The sequence below is a fragment of the Anabrus simplex genome, chromosome 13, assembly GCF_040414725.1.
Source record: "Anabrus simplex isolate iqAnaSimp1 chromosome 13, ASM4041472v1, whole genome shotgun sequence".
Classification (NCBI taxonomy): Eukaryota; Metazoa; Arthropoda; class Insecta; order Orthoptera; family Tettigoniidae; genus Anabrus; species Anabrus simplex.
The window spans coordinates 45912412-45936100 of record NC_090277.1 but is presented as its reverse complement, the minus strand read 5'-3'; the positions used below and the strand labels follow the sequence as shown (position 1 = coordinate 45936100).

The 23689-nt window shown below is 40.7% G+C and overlaps 1 pseudogene; it reads left to right on the top strand.

The window, feature by feature from the left end:
- Nucleotides 1-783: 783 nt before the first annotated feature.
- On the top strand, nt 784-13113 carry LOC137502874 (craniofacial development protein 2-like; annotated as a pseudogene).
- Nucleotides 13114-23689: the final 10576 nt, after the last annotated feature.

Below are 23689 nucleotides of genomic sequence, written 5' to 3'. Positions count from 1 at the left end.
GAATGAAGCGAACACGGTTATGTGCCATGTTGAACTACTGTAGTAGTATTTCTTGTAGGGCATTTCCTTTCCATGGATTTGCTCGTTGTACTCCAGTTGTTTTTGTTGTTGGGTAGTTACATTTTAAATTTACTTTAATACTTGTAGTGTTATGCTAGAAGTAAGCTCACCCTATAATATTGTAAGCCGCAGTGTTAAGCACTGGAAATATTTAAGTTTTATGTGAATTCGTATACTATGATGCTGGATTTAGAATGTTAAACTAGTAGTATTTCTTGCAATATATTATTTCCGTGGAATTGCTTGTTGGTCCGCCTCTGTAGTGTAGTGGTTGGTGTGATTAGCTGCCACTCCCGGAGGCCCGGGTTCGATTCCCGGCTCTGCCACGATATTTGAAAAATGGTACGAGGGCTGGAACGGGGTCCACTCAACCTCGGGAGGTCAACTGAGTAGAGGTGGGCTCGATTCCCACCTCAACCATTCTGGAAGTGGTTTTCCGTGGTTTCCCACTTCTCCTCCAGGCAAATGCCGGGATGGTAACTAACTTAAGGCCACGACCCCTTCCTTCCCTCTTCCTTGTCTATCCCTTCTAATATTCCCATCCCTCCTGCAAGGCTCCTGTTCAGCATAGCTGTTGAGGTCGTCTGGGCGAGGTACTGGTCATCCTCCCCAGTTGTATCCCCGATCCAGAGTCTGAAGCTCCAGGACACTGCCCTTTAGGTGGTAGAAGTGGGATCCCTCGCTGAGGCCGAGGAAAAAAAGACCCTGGAAGGTAACCAGATAATGAAGAAGAAGAAGAAGAAGAAGAAGAAGAAGAAGGAACTGCTTGTTGTACTTTCGTTGTTGTTGTTGTGTAATTATGTTTTAACTTCAACTTATTATCACATTTGTGTAAGTGACCATTGCCACCGGGATATTTCCCAATCGCGATGTATTTGTTAATAATAATAATAATAATAATAATAATAATAATAATAATAATAATAATAATAATAATAATAATAATAATGTCCGACTCGTTGGCTGAACGGTCAACATACTGGCCTTCGGTTCAAAGGGTCCCGGGTTCGATTCCCGGCCGGGTCGGAAATTTTAACCTTAATTGGTTAATTCTAATGGCACAGGGACTGGGTGTGTGTGTTGTCTTCATCATCATTTCATCCTCATCATGACGCGCAGGTCGCCTACGGGAGTCAAATGGAAAGACCTGCACCTGGTGAGCCGAACCCGTCCTGGGATATCCCGGCACTAAAAACCATACGACATTTCATTTCATAATAATAATAATAATAATAATAATAATCATGCCAGCTTCGAGAGAGACGAACAATCGACTAGTAAAAGCCCTATTAAATTAGTAAGACAGATCATCCACATAAAGTCAAAGGTAGATCGCTGAAAACAAACTACGGTAAATATGCATTCGTAAATCGGATAACTGATGATTGAAATTCATTACGTGCAGCTGCCTTAGAGCCTTTTTCCAAAAATGTAAGATTCTTCAAGAATAGACTTCAGCAATCTGTAAATTGTGTGTGAATTTATATGTAAGTAGGTAAGGGTGTATTCTGCCCGAAGGCAGGTCCGAACCTCCGCAGAGGTGTTCCTGAGCCGAAGTTTACATGCGGTGGGGTGGCCAGCTCCTTTCCGCTCCTCCATTCCCTTACCCCCCCACCAACAGCGCGTGGCAACCCATCCAACTCCTGACCACGCTCAATGTTGCTTAACTTCGGAGATCTCACGGGATCCGGTGTTTCAACACGGCTACGGCCGTTGGGAATTTATATGTAATGGTGTCACATTGTAATGTAACGCTCAATCCACTATAAAACGTAGTATTAAGGCATCTGAATTACATATTTCAGTTATATGTGAATCTGTATATGAACGTATTGTATTCCAATGGTAATATAATAGTTAGTGTAAATCATTTGAAATACTTGAGGTACGTGTGATTTGTAAGCTAGTTTTATTCATTCATTTTGACTTTCCACAACTGGAGATTGCCCCTCAGGACAAAGTATACAAAGAGACAAGAAAAATATTAAAAGTAATTGTAAGGTGGTTAGCACATTTGAAATACTGTAAGTGATCGATCATTCCCAGCGGGATACTTCCCATTTGTGATGTATCTCTTAATATTAATAATACGGGTAGTAATAATAATATGTAATACTATCTGTAATATATTTTGCTAATCATCTTAACGGTGAGCCTATTTTGAGATATAAATCCGATTTTCACTACTTTCCTAAAGAAAAATGGTGCTAAATAATGGGTTAAGATAATAACTAACATCCAGCCCCGACCTAGTGGAATTAACAAAATTTTGTTAAAATCCTCAGCCCGGCAGGGAATCGAACTCATGCCCCTCTGAACCGAAGACCATTTAGCCAAGAACTGTTAAGTCTTATCATCAAACAGAAGTAGTTTGCATGTATCGGTGGAGATCAAATAAACAATCCTCATTTCTCTTTTGCTACATACAGAAAAAATATTAAAGGGATGAGATTTTTTTTTTGGCTATGAAAAGAATCTGGCCGTATATTATAATAATTATATTAGCTGTTACTTAGTTATCTGCGCAGGCGCACTGTGAGAAAGAGAGAGAGAGAGAGAGAGAGACAACCCCATCCTCTCACACGTTCTCTTATACATATATCGTAACTTCATCATACAGCCGTCAGCAGCCATTGCTGCTTTGGAATTCCAATTCCGCCCTCTCCCTTCCCCCTTTCCCCTCTTACCCTACCACTTTCCTCTCCCTCTCCCCTTTACCTCCACCTCCCTCACCCTTCCTCTGGCTTTGATGGTCGGGGGAGTGATATCTGCTTTTGTACTCCAGAGTATTATTACTTGAAGAGTGAGATAGACCTACGGGAAAAGACAGAGACAGATAAACAACGAGAATAGGAAGAGGGAGAGAGAAGGAATAAATACAAAATAAAGAGAGAGCAATTACGTAAGGATGGTGCACAAGTTCATCTTTCTCTCGTGTGTTTCACTTAGAACACACACATACAATATCTTCCATTTTTTTTTTCTCAATATATACTTTTCTCCCCTACCTCTTCAATCTTCGTACTTATTACTATTAAATTGCCATCTTGTAAGAATCTTTATAACTTTTCTCAACCTTTCACTTTCCATATCCACACTGTTGGCCGAAGAAAAGAAAATATCACAATCTTCATATTTCCCAAAGTATTAACACGTTGAGTGCCATAAAGGAGATCGGTGAATATTTTTTGGATTTCCTCCTAAGCCACGGTTGTCCGTGTACAGAGCGTAAAAATAAAGTTTCAGTCCACAGAAAAAAAATTTTAAAATTGGCGCCCAATGTGTTGAATATTTTTTAATATTAAAACAAATTTCAAGAAAAAAATTGGCGCCCAAAATGTTGAACATTTTTTGAATTATTGTATACTTATTACGTAGTGTTCATCATCTTATGGACATATTCCTTGTTGAATTCATTATAACAGCAGATGAAAGGAGAGACCAGTCATCACCAATCATCCACCATTGGCCTTCGTTTAGGACTGCAGAAGATCGCACTCACTGGTGCGCAACTACTGTATGTACGTTGCGATATTATCGGTATGACTAAATATTGATCCTTTTCCATCGATATTCGATATTTTTTGTATCGATACTATGTATGATATTACCAATATCGAAAAGATCGTTAAGAAAAATCAAGGAATACTAGTATTAATTGAAGATTGCGTACAATATTCATGACTAGTCTGTTACCATAAAATAAATAACAATCTTCTTTTTCTACCGCTCTGCCCACACCTGTGGGGTCGCGGGTGCGAACTGTGTTACACATTACGATTTGGCCCTATTTTACGGACGGATGCCCTTCCTGACGCCAACCTTTAGTATAGGGATGAAGACACTATTGCGTGCTTCTGTGATGGTTGGTAGTGTAGTGTTTTGTCTGAATATGAAGAGGAGAGTGTTGGGACAAACTCAAACACCCAGTCCCAGAGCCAGGAGAATTAATCAAACGCGGTTAAATTCCCCAAATCGGCCGGGAACAGAACCCGGGACATTCTGAACCGAAGGACTCAGTACTGACCATTCATCCAAGGAGTCGGACGAAATAAATAATAATAATAATAATAATAATAATAATAATAATAATAATAATAATAATAATAATGTTATTACTGAGCGAGTTGGCCGTCCAGCTGTAAGCTAACATTCGGGAGATAATGGGTTCGAACCCCTCTGTTGGTAGCGCTGAAGATCGTTTTCGGTGGTTTCCTATTTTCACACCAGGCAAATGCTGGGAATGTACCTTAATTAAGGCCACGGCCGCTTCCTTCCCACTCCTAATTGTTTCATATCTCATCGTCGCCATGAGTCATTTCTTTGTCAGGTGTGACTTTAAGCAAATTGTAAAATAATGTTACTGGTTTTATGTCGCAATAAATAGTTTTACGGTTTATGGAGGCGCCGAGGTCCTGGAATTTATTACCGCAGGAGTTCTTTTACGTGACAGTAAATCTACTGACCCGAGGCTGACGTATTAGAAAACCTGCTGCACCAGAATCGAACCGGCAGATTTTGGGCCAGAAGGCCAGCGCCTCAGTCGTCTGAGCCACTCAGCCCGGCCCGTAATAGAAAGGCACAAGTATTTTAATATCGAAAAATGGTAGTAACCGGTAACAAGGAATTCTATCCCTACATTCTTCCTTGTCCATTCACTTTTCTGTGTTCTATGTGTGTCTTGGCGTAAGTTTAGTTGCTGTTGGCCTGTTGCATGTTGTAGACAATATTACTTTGCGTGCAAATCTGAATTATGCGTCGCATAAATGATTTTGCGTTGGTGTTTTCTCGTGAAAGTTACTTTCAACGGCGAAAATGCCTCCTAAGTCTAGAAGGTTATATTGTTTTTTAAGTTGCTTTACGTCGCACCGACAAATGGCGTTAAGTGCGGCCAGTATCCAGTAATCGGGAGATAGTGGGTTCGAGTCCCACTGTCGGCAGCCCTGAAGATGGTTTTCCGTGGTTTCCCATTTTCACACCAGGCAAATGCCGGGGCTGTACCTTAATTAAGGCCACGGCCGCTTCCTTCCACTTCCTAGACCTTTCCTATCCCATCGTCGCCATAAGACATATCTGTGTCGGTGCGACGTAAAACAAATAGCAAAAATTCTTATGGTGACGATGGGACAGAAAAGAGCTACAGGTGAGAAGGAAAGGGCCGTGGCCTTAAATGAGGTACAGCCCTATAATTTACCTGGTGTGAAAGTGGGAAACCATGGAAGACTATCTTAGGGCTGCCGACAGTGAGGTTCGAACCCACTCTCTCCCGAATACTTGATACTGGCCGCACTCAAGCGACTGCAGCTATCGATCTCGGTAAGGCTGCAGCGTGTAAACGATGTTCTGAACATATCAAGTTCATTAGGAACGCAGTAAAACCTATCCTCAGCGAAAACCCATGGGATCGGAAATTTTCCGCTGTATACAGGGTTCCGGTTCATAAAGGTGGTTAAAAATAAAATAAAAACCAGAATTTCATACATTTATTGGATAATCAACCTGTAGATTTACATGACTTTGTGTGGAACTGGATACCGTACATTACAGTAATGCACAGTAGTACAGTGTATACACTTATTTAATAAACATTACATGTTGTATGGAACTAACACCAATAGTAATACTGTAGGAAAAGGTGACTAGATAATGGGAAGGAAAACTAAGAGGGAGAGGGAGAGAGAGAACAATTCAGGTTGGGGCACGCAATAAAGGGGTGAACTTCAATTGCCTTGCGTTTGGAGATGATCTGGCTATCTTGCGAATAGTGCCGAACCTGCAAGTAGAAACTGCTAAGAAGACGAGCTTGCAGATCTCTTTTGAAAAAACAACATTTTTGACAAACATCAAATTAGATCCAAAAATCATGAACACATCGGGAGGGAGGGTAGAAAAAGTCAAGAGCTTCAAATATCTTGGTGAGATGATCAATCAAGGCAAGAATCAGAAAGATGGAATTAGCGTGCCAGTTGATGAAAGATATGTACAACAAGAAATAATTAAGTCTGAGAAAAGAACTAAGGCACTATAACACCATGATCAAACCAGAAGGACTATACGCTGCTGAAACCTGCTGGAACAACTAGAGAAGAAATTAAGATCCTAAGGAAGTTTTTTGACCGATATACGTTGGTGGACAACGAATATTAAGACCTAACAAAGAGACCGAGGGAATTGTAGAGTCGATGAAAAAGAGACGAATGCAATTTTATGGACATCTCCTACGTATGGATCAAGAAATATTGACTCGAAAACTCCTTACACATTTCGAAGGGGGAAAAAAATTGTTCCCAGGTGGTTTATGGAGATACATGCTGATATGGGGAGAATGAGCAATAGTCATGAAGACATCCACAACATGAACCACTTTCGACAATTAGTTTCAGACTTCACAGGCTTCCTGGAAGAAGGAGAAAAGAAATCCTAAAAAGTGATTTTTTTCAGAAGAAAGAAGGAAGCAGATAAATAAACGAATGAAGCTATATTGGCAGACGATCTAAGCTAGGGGAGAGAAAAGAAGATCCATGATATCGTAATAATTGTTACTCCTGGTCCATAGTGTCCAAAATGGAACAGTAGAAGAGGAAATATGTAAAGTACTGTCATTTTCTTCTACCTGTAATCCAAAATTGTACGCTGGTCGCGGTTCTCATTTGAAAGTGCAAGCACGGTCAATAATGTCGAACAATTCTGCGTCATTCTTCGCTATCAAAATAGACTGAATGTTCTTTACGGCTGATAGAGATGAAGGAGGCACCCAAGATTCCTGTCTCAAGTTTCATCGTTTCCGCATTTCTACAGTTAATGACGACCAAACCACAAGGAATATACCTGTCATGGTCTTAAGATCCGTGCTCATTGCCTGGTCGAGGAATACACATGTACTGAAAACGGTTAGGAAGAAAATTGACATATTTTTTCGATACATCCCCTTCCGCTTCTGCGTCAGACAGGTTCCGCTAAATACAGGTAAATTATTCATCATCATCATCATCATCATCATCATCAATGTCCCACTCCAGTCGCCTGGTGTGGTTAACAAGCCTCCTCCACTCCTTTCTGTCCATCAACTTTTCCTGCTCCATTACTTCCGCCTCATCCAATCCAGCTTCTTTAATGTCCTTCCAAATCTGATCCATCCACCTTCATCTCAGTCTTCCAACTGGTCTCTTTCCCTTAACTTCTATTTCCAGTTCCCTTCTTGCTACCCGTCCCTTTCCCATTCTTTTTATATGTCCGAACCACATCAGTCTTGCTTACTGTATGTTCTGTATTAATGGTTCTATATTTAGCTCTCCTCTGATTTTAATTTTTGAATTTTATCTCTTCTTGCCTTTTTAATCGATATTCTTAAAAATTTAATTTATACTGCTTGGATCTTACTATCTTGTCTCTTATTAGTTACCAGCGTTTCTAGTCCGTACATTACAATTGGTATGAAATACTGTTTATATAATGTTAATTTCGTTCTCTTGGGTACATTGTCATCCAATAAAAGCTCTCTGACTTGATGATAAAATGGTGTACCTTTAATTAGTCTGTTATTAATTTCAGAGATGATTTCATTACTTCCATTACTAATGCTATCCAGATATGTAAACGGTTCTACATTCTCTAACCGTTCTCCGTATATGTTCACTTGGCTTCTCTTTTCCTCTTTTCCAGAGTGCATGACTACATTTTTCTTTTTACAAATTACCAATCCAAACTCCTTCAGATTTTCATTCCAAATGTCCAGTCTCCTTTATACTTCCTTTTCTCCCTTTCCCCAAATCATCTCATCATCTGCAAATACCGAAGCATTCACTTCATCACCACTGATACCCTGTTTTAGACGTTTTATGATTTCATCCACCAATATAATAAACAGTAATGGCGACAGTGCACTTACTTGCTCGAGAACCTTTTTTTTTTTTGTATAAAATGCTTCAGAGTCACCACTCCACACTTGCACACTGCTTTTACTCTCATGACACAACGTTTCTCCCGAACGCCACGTCGTACCTGTCGCACCAGGAAGTCCCTGTAGTACTGTGCGGTCACTGTTCTGCCATGTGGAGCAAAGTGGCAAACAACGACACCCCTGACGTCATACGCGACCATCAGCATCAATTTGACTGGGGAAGGTTTCTGACGGACCTTCTGTCTCCTTGGTGATCCAGCACGTCGCCACTCCGCGGACTGACGTTTCAGTTCTGGTTCGAATGCCCTGGCCCAAAATTCATCGATGGCGATTTTTCGTGACGAGAATTGATCACCGTCCTGTTGCCAGCGTGCAAGCATGCAACTTTCCTCAGTGTATGCGGTACCCCTACCGCGAAACGATTTTGCGCAATTGCAGCTCATTACGCAATATCCTGTGGACGGTGCGTTTCTCGATGCCACTTGCCCTGTCTAACTCTAGTAGCGTCCATCGTCTGTCTTCATCCAGGAGTTGCTCGATGACGGCACGTGTCGCGTCGGTCCGCACACTAACAGGCCGTGCCGAACGTTGCTCATCACTGATTGACACACGTCCTTGCTGAAACTTTCCTACCCACCGTGCTACTGTACGGTATGGTAGGACATTATTCCCAAGGGCTTCCACTAATTCACTGTGACATTCCATCGCATTTCTCCCTCGGATAACGGCTATTTTGATGTAAGCGCGCTGCTCAACACGGGTTACGTCCATCTCGCACGACACTCACCAACTGACTGATTTCACAGCCCTCGCTGCGCTACTACCGGCTATCACAGAGCCATCTGTTGTTCTGCATACACACTATGCCTGCAGAACCTTTGTGATCCGTTCACATATCTACAAGAAAAAAATAGTTGCAATGACTTTTGCCCCAATCCTCGTAGAGTTGTATTGTTGAGAATGCTAAGCGTGCTTATGCATATTTGAGAACTAGTTTGGGCTGTAGTTTATTTATTATAGCGTTTTCATTATCATCGTCGTATTATGTGTATATTCCGGCTCTCTGTCTATTGAATATTGTTTAGGTTTAGGATTCATATTTAGTGGGATTATGATTCACATTTCATTTTGCGTCATTATCTGGAGAACCAGTGTTTCAATCACAGCCAGCTTTACGTGGCGTACTCTCGAATGTCGAGGGGTCATCCTATATATTTATGTTCCCTATCCTTCTACCGCACGAATAATTTTTCGTTTCTGTTTGGTGAAAAAAATGTCAAGCTTTCAACTTTCTTTCAGTGTTTTAGATATACCAACAATTCTTAAATGGGGCTAATAGCTTAACACTCGTATGTGATATGGTTTGTCATAATAGGATAGTCTGTATATACGAGTTTTCTTGATTTTTACGCTAAGCTTTTAATATTCACAGACCTAACATTACTGCTTACTGGCCATGCGTACGTATTGCAAGGCACAAGTATACTTGCACGACCGTAGGTCGGTAATGTCTTTAAGGTTGAGCCACTTTGAGGTACTCCTGAAGCCTGTGATAATGTGATGGGGAGGTCCCACGAAAAATAAACGGGGATTTGTACGCGTGGATGTTGATGGGATAAGAGGCCACACTGGGTTTAGTGGTTATGAAAAAACAGATTCATTAGTTAAATCAGCTGCTACGTCTCTTTTGGATAAAAATTGCATACCATAAATGTCCAATATGTTATGTTCAAAGATAAATCAGGCAATATGTTTTACATCACTGGAATATTTTATGGACAAGTTATTTGAAAGGATCTGTTATGCGAGACATATATTTTCCGGAAGTTCTAAATCGACTGTTGTGTTAAGCATTAATGCCGAAACTTGTTCATACTCAATTTTTAACTGGTCGTGGAAAATTTAAATATTATTTGGAACGATGCTTCTGTGGATCAATTCCTACAGTGAATCATTTGCTGAATGGTTGTAACCTGGAGCTTTCTACACTACTAAAGAGACATTGTTTTTACGTGCAGTTTCTCACATTCATTAAACAATATTTTTTGTAAACAAAATGTATAAGAATTCTCTTTGTTATGGTTTTAAACTAAAATCCTAATATACCTTTGGTAAAATTCGGTTCCTGTACTGTTTTTGGATATTAAATGAACATGGAAATTCTAGGCGGGCAATAATTCCATTGTGGAGATTTATCTCCCGTATGCAGTTATCAGACTGTGCCTCTTATATAGGGCTTCTGATAAGTTGACCTGCATACACCCCAGCGTCAGTGGGTAGGGTCTCACACATCCCACTCTGATGAGTCTAGTGTCAGACCTAAGACGAAGTGCTGGTTAATAGAGCAAACGCCTGAAAAGCCTTACATCTGATCTGTTTTTATTAAATGAATAACCTATTACCACATAAAAAATCAGGAGTTCAGTAATTAGCGTCACCACAGAGACTTTCTTATGATGGCGACGTCATTGTAAGTTTGTACTCCCCTGTCATGAAGAGAGAGGAGAAAAAAGAAACTAGAATGGATATGTGATAAAAGATCAGAGAGTCAGGAATGAAGTATTTTATTATACTAGAAACTCATTCCAAGTTTTGTGAATTCGAATAAAAATGATTCTTTTCGTCTATTCATTCCGAGATTATATTTCACAAGAAGAGAAGCAACGAATGGAAGAAAGAAAAAGAAAGGGAACAGGCAAGAGATGACTGTGCTCTGAAATAACGACCGTAACATCCATATGGAAATCAAATGTGATTCATGGAGGATCCTTAACATATATTTGCATTTATTTTCATTCTCTTGCGGAGATAAAAAAAGTATATATATTGTACCTCCAAGGAATGCACCATACTTCATTTTAAAATTATTACATCCACATGAGTGGAAAAGAGAGGAAACTAAAAATGATATTTACTAGTAATACAAAACTTATAAACTGAAGATGAAAATAAAAGGGCCCATAACTCAAAGAGTATTGAAGGAGGAGGAACGTTCTCCTCACAAAAATAGTTTGTTCGAAATATTTTGCTTATTGAAGTATAAATTTTCCCTCCTGTATTTCCTTTCTTTATTATTATTATTACTCGTATTATTATTAATATTATTATTATTGTTGATTCGTTATTCCCAAGTACGGAATGCATTTGAACTTATTAGCATTTTTTGTTATATCTTCTTCTTTTCCCAATATCTCTTTATTCTCTCGCTGTGTTCCTTTTTACGTTCTTCAGTCCATCCTGTATTTAGTTGGATGAGATTTACAGAAAATTTATGTTTGTGAATTAAGTTTCTGAATCTTATTGAATGGTTTTTTCATTAATGTCAATTTTATTTAGGTCTTCACTGATTTGTTATCCAATCATTGTGATTTTTCATTGATAAGACTAAGTTTAAAATATCCTTTGTGAGCCTGCCAATATGCATTCTACATAAGAGATCATAAAATTGTAATCACCGTTTCCTGATGGAATCTGTGATGTTTTCCTGTGAACAAATTCCATTTTCGCATTTTTATCCTAAGATTTTTTCGGAGGATTTTCGTTTCTTCTTTTTCTACCATCTTTGTTCGAGATGTGTCACCAATTATAATAGTTTCAGATGCATAAAGCGCTTATGTTTTAACTACTTTGTTATAATCTCGTAATTTTGCTCTTTTTATATAGTTCTTTTATTGTATCCGTTCCAAGTAATTTTGTATGCTCTTCGAAGTTTTGCATTTCATTCTTTGTTAGCTTGCTGATTTAACCCTGCTGGTTCAATAATTTCACATAGATACTTGAAACTTGTCTACTTGAGCGATATTTCCATATTTGGTGATTAATGGTTGGCTGCTGAAACCTCATCTAGTCCCTTGATATACTTTGTCATTTCATATGAAATTTGGATTTTTTCGACAGACTTGACTGCTTCCTGTCTATTTTGGAAAGGATATCCTCCTCTGCGAACCATGTGACCTTGCCGCGGTGGGGAGGCTTGCGTGTCCCAATGATGCAGATAGCCGAGCCGCAGGTGCAACCATATCGGATAGGTATCTGTTGAGAGACCAGACTAACGAATGGTTCACCGAAAGGGCGGTAGCAGCCTTTCGGTAGTTGCAAGGGCGGCAGTCTAGATGACTGACTGATGCGGCCTTGTAATAATACTCAACATGGTTTAGCTGTGTTGATACTGCTACACGGCTGAAAACAACGGGAAACTACAGCCGTAACTAACTCCCGAGGACATGCAGCTCTCTCTGTATGAATGATGTACTGATGATGGCTTCCTCCTGGGTAAAATATTCCGGAGGTAAACTAGTCCCCCATTCGGATCTCCGGGTAGGGACTACACGAGAGGGGGCGATCATCAGGAAGATGGATACTGACATTCTGCGAGTCGGAGCGTGGAATGTTAGAATTTTGAATCGTTGTGGTAGATTACAGAATCTGAAAAGGGAGATGAATAGATTAAGTTAGATGTATTTGGTATTAGTGAAGTACGTTGGCAGGAGGAACAGGATTTTTACTCAGACGGCTACAGAATTATCAACACAAAATCAAACAGATGAAATGCAGGAGTTGGTTTAATAATGAATCAGAAAATAGGGCAGCGGGTAAGCTACTAGGACCAGCATAGTGAAAGAACTATTGTCGTCAAGATAGATACCAAACCAATGCCCACCACAATAGTGCAGGTCTATATGCCTACTAGTTCAGCGGATGATGAAGAAATCGAAAGAATATATGAGGAGATAGAAGATTTAATACAATATGTAAAAGGTGACGAGAATCTAATTGTGATGGGAGACTGGAATGCAGTGGTAGGCCAAGGAAGAGAAGGTAGTACAGTAGGAGAATTTGGATTGGGACGAAGGAACGAAAGAGGAAGTAGGCTGGTTGAATTCTGCACTGATCATAATTTAGTCCTTGCCAATACTTGGTTCAAACACCACAAACGACGGCTGTATACGTGGACGAGACCTGGAGACACTGGAAGGTATCAAATAGACTTCATTATGATTAGGCAGAGATTCAGAAACCAGGTGTTGGATTGCAAAACTTTCCCAGGAGCAGACGTGGACTCTGACCACAACTTGTTGGTCATGAAATGCCATCTGAAGTTGAAGAAATTGAAGAAAGGAAAGAATGCAAAAAGATGGGATCTAGACAAGTTGAAAGAAAAGAATGTGAGGGATTGTTTCAAGGAACATGTTGCACAAGGACTAAATGAAAAGGCTGAAGGAAACACTATAGAGGAAGAATGGAGAGTCATGAAAAATGAAGTCAGTAGGGCTGCTGAAGAAATGTTAGGAAGGAAGAAAAGGTCAACTAAGAATCAGTGGATAACTCAGGAGATACTAAACCTGATTGATGAACGACGAAAATACAAGAATGCTAGAAATGAAGAGGGCAGAAAAGAATACAGGCGATTAAAGAATGAAGTGGATAGAAAGTGCAAGGCAGCTAAGGAAGAATGGCTGAAGGAGAAATGCAAGGATGTCGAAGGCTGTATGGTCCTGGGGAAGGTAGATGCTGCATGCAGGAAAATCAAGGAAACCTTTGGAGAAAGGAAATCTAGGTGTATGAATATTAAGAGCTCAGATGGAAAACCACTCGTAGGGAAAGAAGACAAAGCAGAAAGATGGCAGGAGCATATCCAACAGTTGTATCAAGGTAAAGATGTAGATAATTTGGTTCTGGAACATGAAGAGGCTGTTGATGCTGATGAAAAGGGAGACCCAATTTTGAGGCCAGAGTTTGACAGAGCTGTGAGTGACCTCAATAGGAACAAGGCACCTGGAATTGATGACATTCCCTCTGAATTACTGACTGCCTTAGGAGAAACCAGCATGGCAAGGTTATTTCATTTAGTCTGCAAGATGTATGAGACAGGAGAAGTCCCATCCGATTTTCAGCAGAATGTTGTTTTACCTATTCCCAAGAAAGCCGGTGCTGACAGGTGTGAAAACTACCGCACCATTAGTTTAGTATCTCATGCCTGCAAAATTTTAACACGTATTGTTTACAGAAGAATGGAAAAACAAGTTGAAGCTGAGTTGGGAAAAGATCAATTTGGCTTCAGAAGAAATGTAGGAACACGTGAAGCTATCCTGACTTTACGTCTGATCTTAGAGGATCGAATCAAGAAGGACAAGCCCACGTACATGGCATTTGTAGATCTAGAAAAGGCATTCGATAATGTTGATTGGACCAAGCTATTTATGATTCTGAAGATGATAGGGATCAGATACCGAGAACGAAGAATTATCTACAATCTGTATAAAAATCAGTCTGCAGTGATAAGAATCGAGGGCTTTGAAAAAGAAGCAGCAATCCAGAAAGGAGTGAGGCAAGGCTGGAGTTTGTCCCCTCTCCTTTTCAATGTTTACATAGAACAGGCAGTAAAGGAAATCAAAGAGAAATTTGGAAAGGGAATCACAGTCCAAGGGGAGGAAATCAAAACCTTGAGATTTGCCGATGATATTGTTATTTTATCTGAGACTGCAGAAGATCTCGAGAAGTTGCTGAATGGTATGGATGAAGTCTTAGGTAAGGAGTACAAGATGAAAATAAATAAGTCCAAAACAAAAGTAATGGAGTGCAGTCGAACGAAGGCAGGTGATGCAGGAAATATTAGATTAGGAAATGAAGTCTTAAAGGAAGTAGATGAATATTGTTACTTGGGTAGTAAAATAACTAACGATGGCAGAAGTAAGGAGGACATAAAATGCAGACTAGCACAAGCAAGGAAGAGCTTTATTAACAAAATAAATTTGCTCACTTCAAACATTGATATCGGAATCAGAAAGATGTTTTTGAAGACTTTCGTGTGGAGCGTGGCATTGTATGGAAGTGAAACATGGACGATAACTAGCTCAGAAAGAAAGAGAATAGAAGCTTTTGAAATGTGGTGTTACAGAAGAATGCTGAAGGTGAGATGGATAGATCGAATCACGAATGAAGAGATACAGAATCGAATTGGTGAGAGGAGATCGATTTGGCTAAATTTGACAAGAAGAAGAGATAGAATGATAGGACACATCTTAAGACACCCAGGACTTGTTCAGTTGGTTTTTGAAGGAAGTGTAGGGGGTAAGAACGGTAGGGGTAGACCAAGATATGAATATGACAAGCAGATTAAAGCAGATGTAGGATGCAATAGTTACGTAGAAATGAAAAGGTTAGCACATGATAGGGTGGCATGGAGAGCTGCATCAAACCAGTCTATGGACTGATGACTCAAACACACAGCAATGTCATCAGCAAATGCTAGGAAATTAAGAGTCCAGAATGTACGAGAAATAGGCGTGATGTATTATCTGCGCACCTTTTAGCGATAGATTTACACTCTAGTGCCGAATCGGTCGACTTCGGTTATCTTCGAGTTTCGTATTGGCAACCTTTGAAACACAAACTAAGAATCGCTTATGATCGCTGTGCGACATCTGGCGTACACTTTAAGTACTCGTACTGTTGTTGTTTACACAGCAAAGCCAAACTATAGAATTCATGCTAGGAACAAGATTCGCATAGGAAAATATTATATAGTATTATATATTGTGTATGTGACACAGTTGTTGGCGTAAGATAATAAAGGTTTAGAAAATGCATATCGATCGATCATATTATAGATTCAATTCAGATTTCATTTCCATTCAGTTGGCAGTACTATCGGAACCGGCAGTGCTCCCTCCTTACTCCTCAACCGAGTACAAAAATCTATCACTGAAAAGTGCGCGTACAATACACATGCAGCGTAAGAGTGGAGGGGACGGAGGGATAGTGGGCTGGGTAAACAGACGAAGCACACGCAGTAGTGAGTGCAGGCCGGAGAAGTTGACAGATGCTAAAGTAGAAATCTTGAAGTAATAAAGACGTAGGGGAGGACGTTACATAATTTTATTTCAAACGGTTCAGAAATTTCTTCTAAAAATTTTACTTTCGATGATCTGTGTGTCAATGTTTTTACTATTACTGTTAGCGAATTCTCCCAATATTGGAAGACGGTAAGCAAATAACTTAATCAATTCTTCTGTGGGTTCTTGTTCCAATAGGCTTTCAATCTTTCCGAGAAGACTTGCTTACGTTCTTCCGACCGCTTTAGTCTGTCCTGTTTTTCTTGTGGTTGCTCTGATGTCGCTTCCCAATTGTTCATTTTGTGTCTAAAGATGTCTCTTTCTAGAATGTCTGTTGAACTTATGTTTGCGTTTTTAAGGTCCTTTCGACGTTCATTAAGCCAGGGTGTTATTATTATTATTATTATTATTATTACTATTATTATTGTTACGGGAATATCGTGGAACGCAGGGGTGTAAGACGGTGCTGGGGTGAAAGGGCGGACAACGAAGTGACCAGAGCATAAGTTAAAGCAGTAAATTTTAAAATTTTATTAATTTCTCTTCTTTTATTTTCTATTTTAAAATTTGATAGATAGAAGATGTAGAACAAATAACAGTTAAATAGACTAACAATGATCTTGTCAGCTCTGATAACAACAACGGACTTTAAGTCCAAAAATCAGGTGCAAGAACTAGAGACAATTATCAACACGATAATATACAAGGGATGGGCATTATAGCTCTGAACAGGTCTCTATTTTATAAGAACGTGTTTGCTACGCTCGCTTACAATACATTACATTACATCTTTATTACGCCACTATAGTTACAAACCATCGGTATAAGGAAATTAAAAAAATACTACATGACTAGACTAACTACTTAACTACAACTAAATCTATCACTAATTTAATCTAAATATTCTATGTCAATCAATCAATTAATCAATCAATCAATCAATCAGTCACTACTGATCTGCATTTAGGGCAGTCACTCAAGTGGCAGATTCCCTATCTATTGTTTTGCTAGCCTTTTTTTAAATGATCGCAAAGAAATTGGAACATTATTGAACATCTCCCTTGGTAAGTTATTCCAATCCCTAACTCCCCTTCCTATAAACGAATTTTTGCCCCAATTTGTCCTCTTAAATTCCAACTTTATCTTCATATTGTGATCTTTCCTACTTCTAAAGACACCACTCAAACTTATTCGTCTATTGATGTCCTCCCACGCCATCTCTCCACTGACAGCTCGGAACATACCACTTAATCGAGCAGCTCATCTCAGTTCTCCCAAGTCTTCCCAGCCCAAACTTTGCAACATTTTTGTAACGCTACTCTTTTGTCGGAAATCACCCAGAACAAATCGAGCTGCTTTTCTTTGGATTTTTCCAATTCTTGAATCAAATAATCCTGGTGAGGGTCCCATACACTGGAACCATACTCTCGTTGGGGTCTTACCAGAGACTTATACGCCCTCTCCTTTACATCCTTACTACCACCCCTAAATACCCTCATAACCATATGCAGAGATCTGTACCCTTTATTAATAATCATATTTATGTGATTACCCCAATGAAGGTCTTTTCTTATATTAACACCTACGTACTTACAATGATCCCCAAAAGGAACTGTCACCCCATCAACGCAGTAATTAAAACTCAGAGGACTTTTTCTATTTGTGAAACTCACAACCTGACATTTATCCCCGTTTATCATCATACCATTGCCCACCGTGCACCTCACAGCATTATCGAGGTCACATTGCAGCCGCTCACAATCTTGTAACTTATTTATTACTCTGTACAGAATAACATCATCTGCAAACAGCCTTATCACTGATTCCACTTCTTTACACATATCATTGATACTCTAATTATCTGAGTTCTATTTTCTAGAAATATAGCCACCCATTCAGTCACTTTTTTTCTAGTCCAATAGCACTCATTTTTGCCAGGAGTCTTCCATGATCTACCCTATCAAATGCCTTAGATAAGTCAGTCGCAATGCACTCCATTTGGCCTCCTGAATCCAGGATATCTGCTATATCTTGCTGAAATCCTACAAGCTGTTTTCAGTGGGATAACCTTTCCTAAACTCAAACTGCCTTCTGTCAAACCAGTTATTAATTTCGCAAACATGTCTAATATAATCGGAAAGAATGCTTTCCTAAAGCTTACATGCCTAAATTACACTCTATTACTCTACTCTGTAGCATCCCACACATGCGCGGATATCCACCACGACATGCAAGATGCTACCTTAACTACAGTCTACACTAACATCCTAACTGGGTATTCCACTGCCTAAAACTAAATTAAAAGAACTGACTGGTCGTGGTATCTCACCTGGTAAGGAAAACTGTCCGTCCAGTCCGGGATACCACTCCCAGCCCCACCTCGCGGGTCAGATATCTGCTCCGCTCACTTACATCGTCTAGGAGTTTGAACTCCAAACGTTAATGTAGTCCACCCTCTTAGAGGCACAAGTTTCTACCTTACAGTTACTTATGCTCAACAGTTTTGTTACGCACTTGTCTGTAAATAATTACAACTTAAACAGGGGCAATGAGTGCCGACAGTCCGGTTCGAGCCCACTAGCTCACAGCTGCGCGTCCCTAACAGTTCGGTATTTAATGTTCATTTTAGCACTCTGATAACTAGAGTCCGGATTATTAGGTGTTGATAGGTTAGAATGCAAACTTACTTAAGCCAGTAACAAGTATAACCTACACTGTACAATGGTTATGCTATGAGATTTGCATAGATATTACGGGCACACTCTATAGAACTCCTTGAATTTCTGCTACTCTTCCTACATTACTGTACAACGGGTTGCATGACACTTCCTACGAACCAAATTACTTTCTATTCTAACCTTTTACCACCTACAAATCCGAGGTATACTGGTAACTCTTGCCCCAGAGGAATGGTTCTGTTCTCCATGTGTAAGGTCCGAAGGAAACATAAATATTACACCAAGGTAATGTGTGCCTTGATTTCCTTTTTGCAATGTGTTTAAAAGTTCTGACTCATGTGGGTTTCGGTGATGATGGGATGGGAAAGAGCCTTGAGAATTTCGGCCGTGGCCGTAATTAAGATACAGGTCCGGCATGTAAAAAGAAAGGGTTTAATATGATCGGCGATGATCAAAAGGCTAGGAGGTGAAACACTTACACTCCTTTTAGAAAAACTCTTAAAACCATAAGGACTATGGCCCGAAGTTGCAGAGGATGAGCTTATACTACAGAGGGATGACTAAACGAGACATAATAAATGCCAAAAATACGTTAAGAATTTAGAGATTTAGAAACTTTTAATCACCTCACACCAAGTTGAATAGGAATCAACACAGGGTAATCACACTTTGTTCCCTTAGTTTACATGTTTCCCCGCCTGGATTTGAACAGAGTCCTCAGACTTCCCAAACCATGAAATGAAAACTTGGCATGAATAAAAGAAGTTCTAAACCTTCCCCTCAAGCTATCTGCCTGAAGCTATTGCATATCTTGAATGTCTGCCATTACCTCGTTTTTCTGGGCCTTCCGAACGCCGACTTGCGGCCCCTGCCTCCGAATAACTCGCCGCACTGGAGCGAAGAAGATGACAATACGGCCTTAAAGCGCCCAGCTTTTATAGCATTTCTAGGGGAAGTTTCCAGAAACATTTACAGATAGCCTGGATGTCTGTACACGCCCCCAATTCTAACTGGGTAGAAAAAAATTCACAGAATTCCTGATTGGTTGGTAACTAAAGAAGAAGGAAGCAGACGGATTGTTGACAAATTTGATACATGAACAAAACAAACTTCAAAAAGTTATATATCCAACTTTAAAAATTCGAGTTTCCCTTAAGAATTAATTGTCCTTAATCCCGCCAGAGGGGGCACTTAGGCCGAGAGTAGAGATATCTAACAGTTGCAGCTCCAAGTATCTTGCATCACATTAGTTCAATTTCAATTACATAGTTGGCCTCATAGAAGGCGTGCAGTTTAACTGGACGGAGAAGGTGTATCCCGGTACTATGATTATTATTATTATTATTATTATTATTATTATTATTATTATTATTATTATTATTATTATTATTATTATTATTATTATTATTATTATCCACTGTTCCCCTAGCTGAGTTTGGCAGTGCTTCCACTCATTTGTGGCAGGTTCATCACTTTCATTTTTCTAATCCGACCTCAATTGTTCAACTCATGTTCTTTTACAACCCCGACGCTATTAGATTTGCGAAATCTTCGTCGCCCTTCCCTTTGTTTCATTTGCTTATACCTTCATTCTTTAAAGTATAGGACCTCTTCGATTTTCTTTCTGAGGATGGTCGCCCAGCTTTACTTCCTCTACAGTCAATACTCACCACTTATTAGGCAGTGTTCATTATACAGGATGAAGCGTAATTCGCGCACTCGGGCGTCGCAGCGCGACTCCTCACATGCCAGCAATAAAAAAATGTCTCTTACAAAATTTCGTCTTGCGAGTACATCCGGTAGAAAACGGACTTTAAAGAGTAGCAATCTGGCAACACTGTAACCATATGTAGGGTAACTACCACTGTCAGCACGACGTCGTTGTGCTGTACAGTTGGTGCAGTGGGTAGAATTTTGGTTTGGCATGCAGGAGGTCGATGGTTCGATCCTGGGTTGAGGCGCATTTTTTATTTGATAATTTCCATCTGACATTACCTACTGTAATACAGTAAGACACCGTTTCTGAGGTCACATGTATCCTACATTTACAACATAATAATAATAATAATAATAATAATAATAATAATAATAATGCCGCCTCTGTGGTGTAGTGGTTAGCGTTATTAGCTGCCACCCCCGGAGGTCCGGGTTCGATTCCCGGCTCTGCCACGAAATTTGAAAAGTGGTACGAGGGCTGGAACGGGGTCCACTCAGCCTCGGGAGGTCAACTGAGTAGAGGTGGGTTCGATTCCCACCTCAGCCATCCTCGAAGTGGTTTTCCGTGGTTTCCCACTTCACCTCCAGGTGAATGCCGGGATGGTACCTAACTCAAGGCCACGGCCGCTTCCTTCCCTCATCCTTGCCAATCCCTTCCAATCTTCCCATCCCCCTACAAGGCCCCTGTTCACCATAGCAGGTGAGGCCGCCTGGGCGAGGTACTGGTCATACTCCCCAGTTGTATCTCCCGACCGAGAGTCTGAAGCTCCAGGACACTGCCCTTGAGGCGGAAGAGGTGGGATCCCTCGCTGAGTCCGAGGGAAAAACCGAACCTGGAGGGTAAACAGATGATGATGATGATGATAATAATAATAATAATAATAATAATAATAATACATTGAGATACGTACTAAACAGCATGCGGTTACCAGACGCAACACGCAATGTTGAAAGGCAGAATTATTGGGACCATGGTGATAACACACACAAATTTTAACCGACTTTGGACATTATTCGCAGAGCACGTTGCTAGGCCTACTGGTAACGTAAGGCCCTAACGAAATGTAATGGATCTAATCGAGGCAAGAATAATAGTTGGTACTAATCTATGGGTCCGCCTCTGTGGTGTAGTGGTTAACGTTATTAGCTGCCACCCCCGGAGGCCCGGGTTCGATTCCCGGCTCTGCCACGAAATTTGAAAAGTGGTACGAGGGCTGGAACGGGGTCCACTCAGCCTCGGGAGGTCAAATGAGTAGAGGTGGGTTCGATTCCCACCTCAGCCATCCTGGAAGTGGTTTTGCGTGGTTTCCCACATCTCCTCCAGGCGAATGCCGGGATGGTACCTAACTTAAGGCCACGGCCGCTTCCTTCCCTCTTCCTTGCCTATCCCTTCCAATCTTCCCATCCCTCCACAAGGCCCCTGTTCAGCATAGCAGGTGAGGCCGCCTGGGCGAGGTACTGGTCATACTCTCCAGTTTCATCCCCCGACCAAGAGTCTGAAGCTCCAGGACACTGCCCTTGAGGCGGTAGAGGTGGGATCCCTCGCTGTTTCCGAGGGAAAAGCCGACCCTGGAGGGTAAACAGATGATGATGATGATGACTAATCTATGGGACCATTGGAGGAGGGTACAAAGAAAACAGGTTTCACACCTAGTAGATGAAGTGGTGCGAATAAATTCACGCCCACGACGTGGAAAGGGCGCCTTTCTAAGCTGACCAATGAAAACGATTGTTCGTCCATTTCTAGGATCGTAGTATGTAAGTGCAAATGGTTTCTAGAGGACCCGCTGCAATCGCTGTTGACGATTAAGATGCCACCTGGACTACATTTACGAAATAAAAAACATACGCCTCAACCCAGGATCGACCACTCGACCTTCGCATGGTAACCCAAAACTCTATCCATTGCACCAACTGTACAGTACGACTAACTACTGCTGACAGAGGTAGTTACCCTACATATGGTTACAGTGTTGCCAGATTGCTAATCTTCAACGTCGTTTTTCTGCCGGATATACTCGCAAGATGAAATTTTGTAAGAGACATTTTTTTATTGCTGGCATGTGAGGAGTCGCGCTGCGACGCCCGAGTGCGCGAATTACGCTTCACCCTGTATATACAACATGCCGAAGAGTTTCAATGTTATTCTTTTATATTTATACCTCGGTTTTATTCTGCATTAAATAACTAATTATATTTTTTTAGATTTATTTCCAGTCCGCCTCTGTGGTGTAGTGGTTAGTGTGATTGGCTGCCACCCTCGGAGTCCGGGTTCGATTCCCGGCTCTGCCACGAAATTTGAAAAGTGGTACGAGGGCTGGAACGGGGTCCACTCAGCCTCGGGAGGTCAGCTGCGTAGAGGAGGGTTCGATTCTCACCTCAGCAATCTTAGAAGTGGTTTTCCGTGGTTTTCCCCTTCTCCTCCAGGCAAATGCCGGGATGGTACCGAACTTAAGGCCACGACCTCTTCCTTCCCTCTTCCTTGCCTATCCCTTCCAATCTTCCCATCCCCCACCAAGGCCCATGTTCAGCTTAGCAGGTGAGGCCGCCCGGGCGAGTTATTGGTCATACTCCCCAATTGTATCCCCCGACCCAATGTCTCACGCTCCAGGACACTGCCCTTGAGGCGGTAGTGGTGGGATCTCTCGCTGAGTCCGAAGGAGAAACCAAACCTGGAGGGTAAGCAGATTAAGAAAGAAAAATATTTCTTTCCCATTAGTTGAACGATTTTCTCTCTTTGTTCTGTTGGAAGTTTACATCCAGAAATCGAGGTTAGGGAATCAATGAACGATGTGTGCAACGTTCTTCCACAAGACGTCAAGCGATGGGAAGCCGCTACACAACTTGTGTTCAATTCACTGGTTTAAATACCGCTGAGGCTGGAGGAACCGTTAACAAATATATCCACAGAAAGACCATCCACGAAGCTGTTGGAGAAATAATAAAGCCAGTATATAGAGATTAAGTCTTCCAAATCTTCTGAAGAAATGCCTCACAGAAATAACACAAAATGTAAATGAGTCTTTTATGCTGTGTGAACCAGAGTGCCCCAAAAAGTATTTTTGGGCTTGAAAACAGTAGATATTGGGGTTGATGATGCTTCTATCACCTTCAAGGAAAACCATGCAGGCAGAATAAAGGTTCTCAAGCACTTTGGAATGAAGTCTGGCTAAAATTCACAAGCAATCTTACATGAACTGGACAGGGAGTGAGTCTCCAAAGCAGATATTATGGTCAAAAATACAACAGAAGCAACATGTGGATGGAGATAAAGATTATAATTAGTTTTCCTTCACTTCAACTTCCAAGTGTGATTTCTGCAAACTACATTTTCTTAGAAATGTTATCCGTTTTCTAAGAAACTGATTTAGTGAGAGCTCAAATGTAACAAAGGCTTTTCAGTCCGTCAAACACACAGCAAATACAATGTAAATTATAACACTATAAACATACCTGTTAAAAACATACTAACATACAAAGAATTGTAAAAGACATACTAA